The 12,152-nt window shown below is 42.2% G+C and overlaps 1 protein-coding gene and 1 long non-coding RNA gene across 2 annotated transcripts in view; one reads left to right on the top strand and one right to left on the bottom strand.

Moving 5' to 3' along the window:
* Positions 1-12,152, bottom strand: part of SH3RF2 (SH3 domain containing ring finger 2) — an 83,366-nt gene that overhangs the window by 61,931 nt on the left and 9,283 nt on the right. The gene's annotated exons all lie outside the window — the stretch shown is intronic.
* LOC109290005 overlaps positions 1-12,152 on the top strand; it is a 34,971-nt gene that overhangs the window by 21,312 nt on the left and 1,507 nt on the right. The gene's annotated exons all lie outside the window — the stretch shown is intronic.

Genomic DNA, 12,152 nt, shown 5'->3' with positions numbered 1-12,152 from the left:
ATATATATGTGTGTGTTTATCTTTTTTTTTTTCATTTGGCCTATGGCAGTCATCCAACACATCTGAGTCTCCCACCGTACAAAGTGGAGCAGCAAATTAAAAATATATATAAAAGGAAGAAGTTCAAAGCCTCTCTTCATAGCTGGGAGAAATGTGCACTATAATTATGTTAAATGAGCTAGTTATAACTTCCCCATTATTGACGCTGGATTATTACAGGAGTGCATGCTTATAGTGCAGGACTTTAAAAGAAGAGACAAGGGAAAGGAGCATTAAAAATGGGACGGAAGAAATGGAAATAAGTAAGGAAGAACAGCAAGGTGGATAGATTTCTAGAGAAAGGGGTGAACATTCATAGGCAAAATCTCAGGTAATTCTAATGCTACTAGTGACAAGTGGCATGATCCAACTTGTGGGTGCCCTGCCACCTGGAAGAACAGAACAAACAAATGAGTTGGGAGGCATTAGGAGGAACAGCAGTTATTTTAGGCATCAAATAATGTTGTAAACATTTCTGCGGTTATCTTCATACAGCACTGCCCTTAAATCCTCTTTCTAAGGCAAGCACCTTGCAAGTAACTTGGGTTATTTAAATAACTAGCAGAAGCTAGTGTTTCCCAGAACTTCTTTCTCCAGCAGTGTCAACAGCTCTAAAAGTGAGCATGAAGGAATGAATAGCAGATTGTTCTGTCCAGCTTGCTGTGACCACCAGTCAAATGGCTTTTCCTGGGCTGCCTTTCTCTTCCTTGACATGATCCCTATGCCAGGGACTGGGATCAGTGCTGGAACAGAACTTCTGTTTGTCAAGGAAGGCAGCTGGGGAGGCCTCTTATGCAGAAGATACTCCCATGCAGCCATTTCTACCCACTGTAAATCTGTTTTGCACTTCTCTGGCAGTGTTAAAGGGTATTACATGGCCTGATTCTATGTGGGGTGTGTGTAGAGAAGGAACAAAGAGCATCTGTCATATCTTCCCTTGGGAGGAACCACTGAAAATTTTTGCTTTTGTTGTGGTTTGTGCTTCTAAAGAAAGATCTTTAGTAAGTGATCTTCAGAAGAATTCCTTCCAGTAAACAGAGCAAGCCTCATTTGAAGTAGGGAGTTGACCTCAATACTTTCTTCAGTTTGGTGACAGGCTATTGACTGGGGCTCTCTGCAAACCCCATCCAGCATATCACAGCTCTGATGGCAGGAGCCAGATTCACGGGTTTTGGGATTTTTTTGGCAGACTTAAATATGAATCAGTCCAGGCAAGCATGGATTTTCACCCAAGTGATTTTCTCAGCTCTGGTGTTGATAATTCTACACAGGGATTGCCCTGGAATTTCTATTGCCTGCACCTGTTCCCTCGAATACAGGAAGCCATCCAAATCATGTGGTTGTCTCCTGGGCTGGCAAAGTTTCCCTTGGCTAAATAACAAGGGCCTGATTCTGATCTCAGTTTCACTGTTTCTTCCCTGCTGACAAGAATGTAGTTATTCCTTAACTTTAATTCTACAAGCAAAAGCAGATTCAGGCCTTAAATGCCATTAAAATGCTGGCTTTTGAACAGTAGCTTCTCAACAGTACTTTCAAAACTGCTCTGTCTAGTGGCAGCTGGGGAATCAGGCTGCAGTCATTGTCAGAGAGAAAGAAAGAGATGACCAGAAATAGAACTGGAACATTGTAAATGAGCCGTGAAAAACACTTTCAGACCCAGATGTGTCACCCAAAAGGTTTGGCAGGACATTGAGAAGCAGGGATGATGCAGACATGGTCATTTTTTAGTGAGGGGACTAGGGCCAAAATAAAAGGCTGCACAGCTTCATGCTGTTCTTATAGCTCTGTGTACTTCCCTAGTGCTGCAAGCATGACACTATTCATACAAATGCACAAGGGGCTTAAAAGTCCATGACTCTCACTGAAGCAGTGGTTGGCCTATATGTCAGTGTTTTATATACCTCCCTATAGTCTGATATGCAGGAATGATTTATTCCTACAGAGTGGGATAATCATTGCCAAGAAAAAAGAAACCTCAATATGGAAATCTTCCAAATTTGGCTTCTCCTCAATAGAGGGCTTTTGGTTTATTTTGATAATATCCCTTTAATTCTTTTTGGCTTCGTTGTCCCAGCTCCTTGGTTCCAACTTCCATTTCACTGACATTGGGTAGAGACGGGCCAAAATCTAGATCTATGTTTTGAATACAGCCAGTATTTGGGAGTGTTTTTTAGGTCCAGAGATTCAATTTGAACCCATTTCTAAGGGAAGTGTATGAAATGGGACCCCACTTACCTCCAATTCCATCAGACTGGCTGTATGCCTGGTGCTCAGTCAAGAGTCCAAGCATAGTGAAGTGTCACTGAGGTTTTTGAAAGAACACCCCCCAAAAGCCACAGTTAGAATGAGGAATGAAGATCACTGTCAAAATGGGAGGAAGGGAGCTACACTGCTCTACTCTTTGAAAAATAGTAGAAATAACTACTGGAATTCTTAAAAGATGTTTAAAAAAAGATAGGAGAGGACTAGTCTCCATTGGCAGCTGAGAGCTTGCCATATACAATACTGGTTTGCTGTAATTCATGTCAGCCATATTTCTGGGTTCATTTTACAAGCTTTAAAATGGCTTTTATTTGCTTATTACATGGATCTAAAGTCACTAATAAGTCTGGACTTCTGACAACTCTTTAGGTGGCAACCTACAGCCAGCCAGGGGTTGGCAACCTACAGCCGGCAGGACTGAAGCCATTGGATTCAGCTGGGAGCTGGGGGACATTCAGTGGTGGAGGATTCCCCATGTTGTGCCATGTCTGAGAAGCAGGGAGGAGTGATGACAGTGGGGTCTGCATGCCAGACTCTCAGACCCGACTCTGTTTACACCTACTTTCAGGTTACATTACAACAAAGCAAAGTGCAGTTTGTGGGCATTTGGCCTGTGGTCTGAATGAAGCATACCAATGGCCACAAATCACTGACACGTGTCAGCTTTTGGGTGGTCTGTATGAAATGAATTGGTTGACCTTAATATGCAGGAATCCACATCAGAAAACCACCTCCCAGCTCATACTCTTGTTCTGTGTCTTGCACACATTTACTGTCAGGAGCAATTTAGACTCACGTGACTCTGAACTGGAAACATCTATTCATTTGAATGAAGATTGTCCAAAGCATAACACTTGTTTGAATGCTCATTAGAGAGGTGAAAGAATGCATCTACTTCAAGGGCGAGCCACCCTTTCATCTTTAGAGTTGGTTTCTGTGACTCACATGTGAGGCCCATTGGTAGAATGAGGCAAGGCAATCAACTCTTCTGCTGCATGTGTACCTATTTCTGTTAGCTAAACAGTTTCCAGTCCTGTTGGTCCATTATCTCACACCTGCACTAAGGTTCCCTTTTAATACAAAACAAAGGATTACCCAGCAGAGAAGTAAACAGGTTGATCTACTGAGAATTTAAACTTCTCCTATAAATTCCTTTTTTATTTCCTCTCCTTCCTACTGCCATCACATATGTCAGCATACCATACAGGCTTCTAAGCTCCTAAAAAGTGCACATAGTAGACAACAATTTTCAGATTCCCATTGTTTGAGACCAGTCAAATTATGCCAGATTTTGCAGACCTACTTAACTTTTAATAGGTGGGTGAAGTCTACATTGAAGTTTTAGGGGTGTAAACTCAGTATTTTAGGCTTTCTTATAGGATGTTAACCATTCAAAATAATTTGCTGACTAGGACTGGTTCTGCACTAACATTTTTCTTATATGCTTCCAAAAATATACTCTTTTGATAGCAGAAAATTTTGTTTGATGATCTTATTCTAGATTTCTTGCAGCAGACATTGTTCTTAAACAGTAGATATTTTTAGGGAGGTAAAACTGGCACAGTATCTTGTTCATATGTGTAAGAAGCCACCATATGCCAGGCTCAGAATGTCACATATACAGGACTTGTCCCGCTTGAATTTTGGCAGTTTGCAGGACCAGAGTAAAAATACCAAAAACTAGTATGTCTGTGTAAAGTACATGGCACGTGAAAGAAAAGGTGGTGCTTGGATTCTGAAACAAATGCCCAAACTAATATTACTTGGCAATGTTGCAATGCAATGCCATTATTAGTTGCAATGACTTCAGTGGCAACTGCCATACTTATTGTTTATATTATGGTCCCTACATGTCTCAGATAAAGTCACCATTGTGGTTGGCCCCAGACAAACCTATAACAACAAGCAGTCCTTGCCCTGGAGAACTTACAGTCAAAAAAGACAAGGAAGACACAGGTTGAGATAAAGGACATATTATTGTCCCCTTTTTTACAGATGGTGATAAGAACTGCAGAGATGCAAACAGACTTGATTCATGTCAAAGCAAATCTGGGAGCTGAATCCAGGTCTCCCATGTCCTGGTATTGTGCTTTACAGAGGCTGGCATGGATTTTAGGCTTTATTGACATACCAATTTCTGTGAAGGAAGATAATCCATAAAACCTGCCCTCCCTTTCAACAGTGAACCTAAATCTCCAGCATGAGTTTTCAACACTGTTGCCTCAGGGATGATGGCAATTCAGTGGGAAAACCAAATGATTCCTACCTATATAGGGCTTGCCTGATCAGTTAGCAAAGTTTCCAAAGCTCTGTAGGATCCAGTTGGGAAGAGACACTATTTGAATGTAAATCATTATCATTACAATTCTGTTTTTCTCCTTTTTTAACAGACGAGATAACTTGAGCCTTGTCACACAGAACAAAACCACCAAAAATGAACTTGTCATTTCAGTCTTTTTCATATAATTATATTGTGAGGATTCAGACAGTTGGGTGTGGGTTTTTTTGCATTATTTCTCCCCTTAGGTGGACTGCTAGCATCTCCCAAGCACAAACAGACTGCTTATGCTCTAGGGAGAATGAAACTCACCCCCTGTGAAAGCCCTTTAATAGAGCTCACCAAACTGCCCTTATTTTTCTTTAACTCATTTTAGATATAAAGTTAAAGCAGATGCTTGTTGTACATGCTCACTTCAGGACTTCGATGAGTCATATGGCAGTGGATAATGAAGGTGATATGGATTTAACCACAGGTGGAAAACACTGGCTTAAGTTAGAGGTGTTCAAAGGTCCTCTCAGGCGTAGCCGCTCATTGAAATAAAATAATAAAACTGATGAAAATCTATTAAATCAATAAAATACATGGTTAAGATGCAGCAGTTTCTGCAGTCAACCGCATACAAGGGAGTCATAATGCTAGTGATGCATTTTGCCAACTATTACTCTCCAGCCCAAATGATCAGGTACCCACGTGTATTAGGACCGTCTGTGGAGACCCCTCACTATGAATCCGGAGTATGCAGAGCTGTACAATGACACCTTAACCACAGTGCTGCCAGAGCCCACTAAGCCACAGGTGTCATTAATAAACTAAGAGAGCGCTCAGGAAAAGCAACTCAGAAGAGTATGCATACAGCCACACATCAGTTATTTCACTGAACTAATTTCTGCAGAGTTTGTGCATCTCCACTACAGTTAATGGTGCCTCGGCAATGCAAATGGGAGCACTTATGTAACCTTTTAGCTAATTTGTATTGGGTAAGGACTGGATAGACAACCCCACAAACATTACCTCTGAACCTATTATTATGATGGCTATTGGGAGGTGAAAGAGAAAGGAGGGAAAAATAATGCACCAGAGGTTTTATTACAAAAGATCTCCGAACAATTTACATCCAGAAATTACGTGACTCACTACTGAAATGCACCCACCCCTGAGGTGGAGCACGTCAGGTTTTTAACAGTAATACCGCACAACAGTTCTGCATAAGGATATTACTGTATAAGGTGTTGCTATGCCCATTTGAAACCCCGACGAGAAACGTTTATGTAGGCAAAGTTCATGCCAAAATAAAGTTCAGTTTAGGGATTACTCCTGAAGTTGGCTTCCTTTGAAAACTGCAAGCAATATATGCTGCTCATCCCTCTACATTTCCTCTGTATAAACAATATTATACAGATGGTGGGAAAGGACGATGATGGATTAAGAATAGGCTCTGAGAAATCATCCTTTTTGATGGGGGTGGAGGAGGATAGATACTGTGGGGGGGAATGATTTGCCTGCCATCTGAACCAGCTTGGCTCTGGAGCTGGTGAGGGTCACAGTGTGTTTCTGGTTGGTGGTGCTTACGGCAGGTGTGGATGAGCTGCAATCTCTGCATGAAAACTTTTTACAGCTGTTCCACTCCCGGTTATGGCTATCAGATTTTTCTTCCCCACTGCCATGTCAGCAATCTAGGACATTGTTTAAATTGTGTGTCACAGCTTTAAACTGCATTGAAAACAAAATGTGTCAGCCCTTGGCATGCCCAGTCATGATTCTTTGTGCTTAGAGTCACAGTTTAGTCCTCACCAACAATTATTTTAAATACCAGTGGGAAATTTATATTCTGCTTCTACTCTTCAGCTTTAAAAATTGTATTTCTTGTTGCTCTAGCCTGCCATCCCCTTGCATTCCTAGAGATGTACAGCCTGTCACTTAGTGTGGGGCAGCAATATGTGCACTCTCTAGGAGTTGGGTAACTGTGAGCTGTTAGGAGGAAGTAGGGAAAAATTTTGGTAGTTTGTCCACAGCAGCAGAATCACTGAAATCAGCCATAATGCTCTACTAGCAGAAAAGTTCAATATCTGTAATCCTAAGGCTGAGAGATGGGGAAAGGCTTTTGGTCCTCTTGCTCCAGACTTTTCCCATAGAAGATATGAAAAACACCATGGAACAGACTACCTTGTTTTCCACTACACAGCAAAAGTGAGCCATACTAATCCTGGTGTCTTTTTTGGACAGGTAAATGTGAAAAGAGATCAACCAACTTGTCTCTGCTCACTGCATTAAAAATCATTCAGCGAGGCCCCAGACTCTCTCCCCATTGCTACTATAGCACTTATTCCAGCAAAGTTATTCTGATCTGAGAAGAACTTGGCTAATGGTGACGCATCCTTTTAACCATAACCTTGGAACCTCGAGGAGGAAAGCTGCTTTTTTGATATCATTTGGACCTTGTCCCAGTTGAAGGAACTTGGTGCTCACTCTCTACGCAGAGGCTCAGCACTTTTGTCTAGGTTTTTAGTCCGTCTTGAGATTAGCCATAGACTGGTTTGGAATATTCACTGCAATAAAGATGCCTCAAGACCTTGAGTCTAGAGGGCTGGACTGTATCATTCAGATGACATTTATGTGCCTTCTGAAATAGCTGAACAATGGAAAAAAAGAGGTAGATAGGCCAACCAGAAGGGTAGTAATGCATGCATATGTGACCAATGCATATGGCAGCGGAAGCAGCAAGGCCTTCTGGAGAAACACCGTGGAACTCCCAACCCCATTAATGTTGAGACAAGATCATTCCCATTGCTCTGGTCCCTGCTGGTGGAGAGTACAGGGCATGAGACACCACTGCCAGATTGCACTCTGAAATCTTCCTCCTCCCCTTTCCCAGAGATACTTGTGCGCACGGCTTAAGGCTGGCGATGGACAGACCGGAGCTGTCTGTGAATGTGGAAGCCGGTTTCAGTGATACTTAAAATGCATACTGAGAGGATGTCTCTCTAGTTCAGCTTCAAAACTCCAGCTCTCGCACCCTCAAAATCCTCAGTTCAAATCATAGGAAAAGCCGCTCCTTCTTGGATGAAGCTTGATTTTTGTGATTCCTACCTGTGAACTGATGCAAATCAGCCCAGCAGGTTGCAAAATGTAGGAGTCAGTGATACACACAAACAAAGAATAGATGCACGGTCTTTCTACAATGGTCACCTTTCCTGTTTGATGTCACTACTTCTATCTACGTGTGCTCATTTTGTTCAGAAATGGGTGTACAGTATGGCTGCCGTGGCCTACAGGTAATATATGAGGGGGTTTCTAATGTCTGGCACATACCTCCTAAGTCTGTGACAGTTTTCAGGGAAGCAAGCAATGCTTCTCAAAAATGTTGAGGCTCCAGGGTTTTGGGTTTTTTAAGTGAAGAAGGATTTTAGGGAGTTGGGGAGGGGGGGAACCTGTGGAGTGCCCAAGCTAAAACACCTGAAAGGGATCCGAGTTCCAGAGGATTTGTACTTGGCTCTTTGGAAAAGAACTTCCTCTTAAGGGACCTCAGTCAAGAAAGCAAAAACCTGACACATCTACAGTCAAGAGTATCATTTGAAAATGTAGGTTCAAATACCCGTGTGCACCTCCTGATGGAAAAGGCAAAAATCCAACAAACGGATCATGTTTCCCCTTAGCACAATGAGGCCCTGATGGAGCATTCGGTGGAAGCGCACTGAGTGGAGCATTTGGTCAAATTGCCAAGCAAATAATAGTAACCAAGCAGCGCTCAGCATTTAATTGGAAATTCTTTAGTTTTCCTATGGATAAAGACAGAGGAGAACTGAAGGATACCAAGAGAAAAGTTTAAAATTGAAGCAATGAATCAGTGTTCTTCCTGTCAAGAGCTAGCCTCATACCTCTTGGATCATTTTTTAAAATCACCCCCAGACTAGAGGCAAACTGACACACGAATATGCCTTTTTTTTCCCCCCTTCCTCCAGCGATGAAAATTACAAAATCAATCCATATGACTGGAACTTCATGGTCTCAAAGCTGCTGATCAACCTGTGGGGAAAGTTTAATAGAGAGAAGAATAAAGAGGCTCAGACTTTCAGCCTCCTCACTGACTGCAATATTTAAGATGTGAACATACTATGCTGCTGAAATCCTGTGTTATTCTATTCTTGACTTGCCATCTGAGTCTGACTCATTGCCCTGGTAACAAATTAAAACACTTTTATGTGTTTTGCAATTCAGTACCTAATTTTGTAGAACCAGGGAAACTGGCTCCTGCGATTTCACGGTGCAGGTCATTTTGCTATTTCTCACTGCTCTGTGCTACCCTAGCTTAACATCCTTCCTTTCATAGTCCTAATTAACTTTGAGTGAAGTCTTGCCATTCTTGTCATGCATGCCCAAGTCAGAATTGCACTCATGTTCTGGGATGATAAAAGCCGAGAGCTTGCATGGAAGCTTCTGAACAGTACAAAATGGCTGGTGAATGAAAATTATTGTTCTCTTATCAATTGTCTGAGCAACTGTGGGGCAATCTGCAATGGAAGGATGAACATCAGTGCTGTTTCTCTATGCTTGAAATAAATGGGCCCAAGTGATGGACTCTTCCCCCACACAGTTATTTGGCAGATTCTTTCTCTGCATGGCTAGTAGGGTGTCTTGCTCATCAACACCCAGCACAGCTTGTTAACTGGGTATCAGATACCTAGATTTTAACCCCTTATAGGACCAATAGATTATCCAGTCTGTCCTGCTGCGCATGCAGGTTGTATCCAGTTACTCCTGCACTAAGCACACTAATACCTCCTCACACCTGAAGTGAACTTTTGTGCCTCATCCTTCCCTCTACACCAGTTTTCTTCTCAAGGCCATTCACAAACAGATTTTTAACGAAGTTGTTAGCACGGCAAAATTCACATCTGAAGCCACCTTCCTTCCCTGTGGTTGAGCATAATTTTGGCTTTCAATTGAACCCAACTCTAATAAAAATGAATGAAAGATATGACATCACCTTGTACACGTAACAGTAACTGTATTAGTGAAGGCTGGCAGTTTATGTAGAGCTACCTTAAGATTTAACTTCCAGTTCTGCTGCTTTAACTCTGCTGCATCTTTAGGGACCACACTGACTTTCATATTGCCAGGTGGAAGGGAACTGCGTTCTGATTCCAGTAGGTGCAGCACTAAAGCCATCTACAGACTAGGAGAAATGCACATGATGTTGGGCTGCAGAGGTGCACACTGACTGTGTGTTCTGCACTGTGGGAATCGTTAGTCAAGTCACATCTAGGATACTGTGTGCTGTTCTGGTCACCATGAGCCAAACCCTGATCTCATGCAATTGCGTGGGGCAAGGAGTGTAGAGTGCCTCCTTCTTCACTAGAACAGCTCATTACTAGGTAAAGAATGCTAGGAAAAATAACTGGCTTCATCTCTAGTTGCTGCACTACACGCAGCCTGTTGGGATATGGCCAGGCACTTAGTTAACACAATGGATACGCCCAAAATGCCTTGTATGGTGAGTGCTAGATAGAGAGTGAGTGCTTTTCCTTTTCAAAGAAACAGAAGGGTGTGCCTTGCCCTGAGCCCTCTGTGATCTGATCAGGCACTGATAAGAAGGCTCTTGTTCCTCTTGCATACTCAGCACCTATCCTCCCACTCTGAGCCTAACATGACTCTAACTATTGAGGGCAGGAATATGTCTACTGCTAGGTCACTGCTGAGACAGGAAAGGAACAGGACACAAGAGAAGGGAAAGCTGCAGAATGAGTGGGGCAGTATAAGAGTCTCCTACTGCTGGTCTCGGATGTAAATGTCAAACATGTCCGACATGCTTTGGAAAGAGCCATCGATCGAAATCCTGTCTGTCAACTCCCAAAAGAGTTGGAGATGTTCTTTGTTTTTTGAAAGATAAGAAAATACTGTCATAGTGGCTATATATAGGACTTCATATGAAGGTGGCAACGTTGGAGTATTGAATATTTTTATCTCAGTAGAGGAGGAATCTGTCTATCTCCCATAAAATGCTGGAGGGGGATGCTATGAACTCAGTTCATGCACATAGAAAATATCATAAGCCATAGCTTAGTATATTCTGTTTCTTCTAAGGGGTAACTTTCATACTCTGATTTTTTTCTCCTTGACTTGGTTTGTTCCTGTAATTTGCCTCCTAACCCAGTTCATGTCACCAAACAGCATTTCTGCGTGTAGGGTATGGCTGAGCCTTGATACGCTTCAAAGAAGCATAGCAGTTTCACGCATATTGCAGTGCGCAGAAACTTCCATTTTTTTTCTTTGCCAAAAATATGTTGTATTTAGTTTGTTTGTATGAGGTAGCTGTTCCCATGGATGAAAAAGGTGCTCTCATGTGCTACATGTGGAGAGGAGGGTTTTCACTGGTGCAAAGAATTCAGGTTGAACTAGTTACTGTCTCTGGCATTCTGCTCCCAGAAACTCCTTTGTCCCTCTCCGTTCTGTGTAGTTTATTGTGGAGGGACCTTGCAAATGAAACACTGAAAACCAAAGTCTGGTCCTCTCTGGATAGGCACAAAAAATTGTACAGTTTATGTTTTACTTGCTTTTCCTTTGTCAGAATTCAGCCCACACTCACTCCTGAGTTGTATGCTATGTGCCAATAAATGGCTTGTGCCCTTCACTCCAGGGATACACACTCCAGTAGCACTTGCTCATGTATGAATTTTCTGGTTGGGAGGGACTTTCAGGGTCAGCTTGTCCAACCCGTTGCAAAAATCTAGGGGTTTCTAGCCCTAAACCATCCCAGATAGATGCCTATGCAGTATCTCCCAGAAAGCAAAAGGAGATTCTACAGTTTCCATTGGTAACTTGTTCCACTGTCCTACTTTCCTTACCATTAGGAAACATTTTCAGAATTGATCTAAATGAGGTTTGCTGCAGTTTAAAACTATTGCCACTTGTCCTGCCCGCTGTGGTGAGGAAAAACCCTGCTTCATTTTCTTGATTGCAGCTTTTCAAACATTTGAAAACTGCTCCCTCATCCCTCCCCTTTCCTTCAGACTTAAACTTACGTGGTACATTCGGCCTCTGCTTGTTTCACTTGCTTTCTAACCCCTATGGATTCATGCCTACCATTTATGTCATACACATTATATTCATGTACACAGAGTGGTCTAAGTGCCACCAGGTTAAAAACTGCTAGAGATTATTTGAACCTAAAATACTCTCGAACATTTTAGGAGTTTGGCTCTGACTGACAAATTCTTGGCTATGATCTGTGTCTTGATGATATTATTTTAGCAGCTCCGTTGGAGCTTGTATGCATGCGGCACTTGGAATGGTTTGAATTCTTTGCTTGTTGAGGAGTGATGGGATTTGTTTTAATTTTTGGCTTCATAGAAACTCCTTCTGAACTCAAGAGGAAGAAGAGCTACAGCTTGCTGGGGAGGAATGTTAAAAGGATTCTTTGTTGGGGGTTGAATCTCTAAGTAAATAGTCTTGAGTCTGGCACTAAGCTCTTTCCACCTCTTCCAGCTCCATACTGTAAATAGGATGAGTTTGTGAAATATATAGTTTCATAGTTTCTAGGGTCGGAAGGGACCTCAGCAGATCATCTAGTCCG

This window comes from Gavialis gangeticus, unplaced genomic scaffold, assembly GCF_001723915.1.
Source record: "Gavialis gangeticus isolate Ggan-Ray unplaced genomic scaffold, GavGan_comp1, whole genome shotgun sequence".
NCBI classification, from domain to species: Eukaryota; Metazoa; Chordata; order Crocodylia; family Gavialidae; genus Gavialis; species Gavialis gangeticus.
The sequence above is the reverse complement of the archived record's forward strand: the minus strand, read 5'-3'. Positions and strand labels throughout refer to the sequence as shown.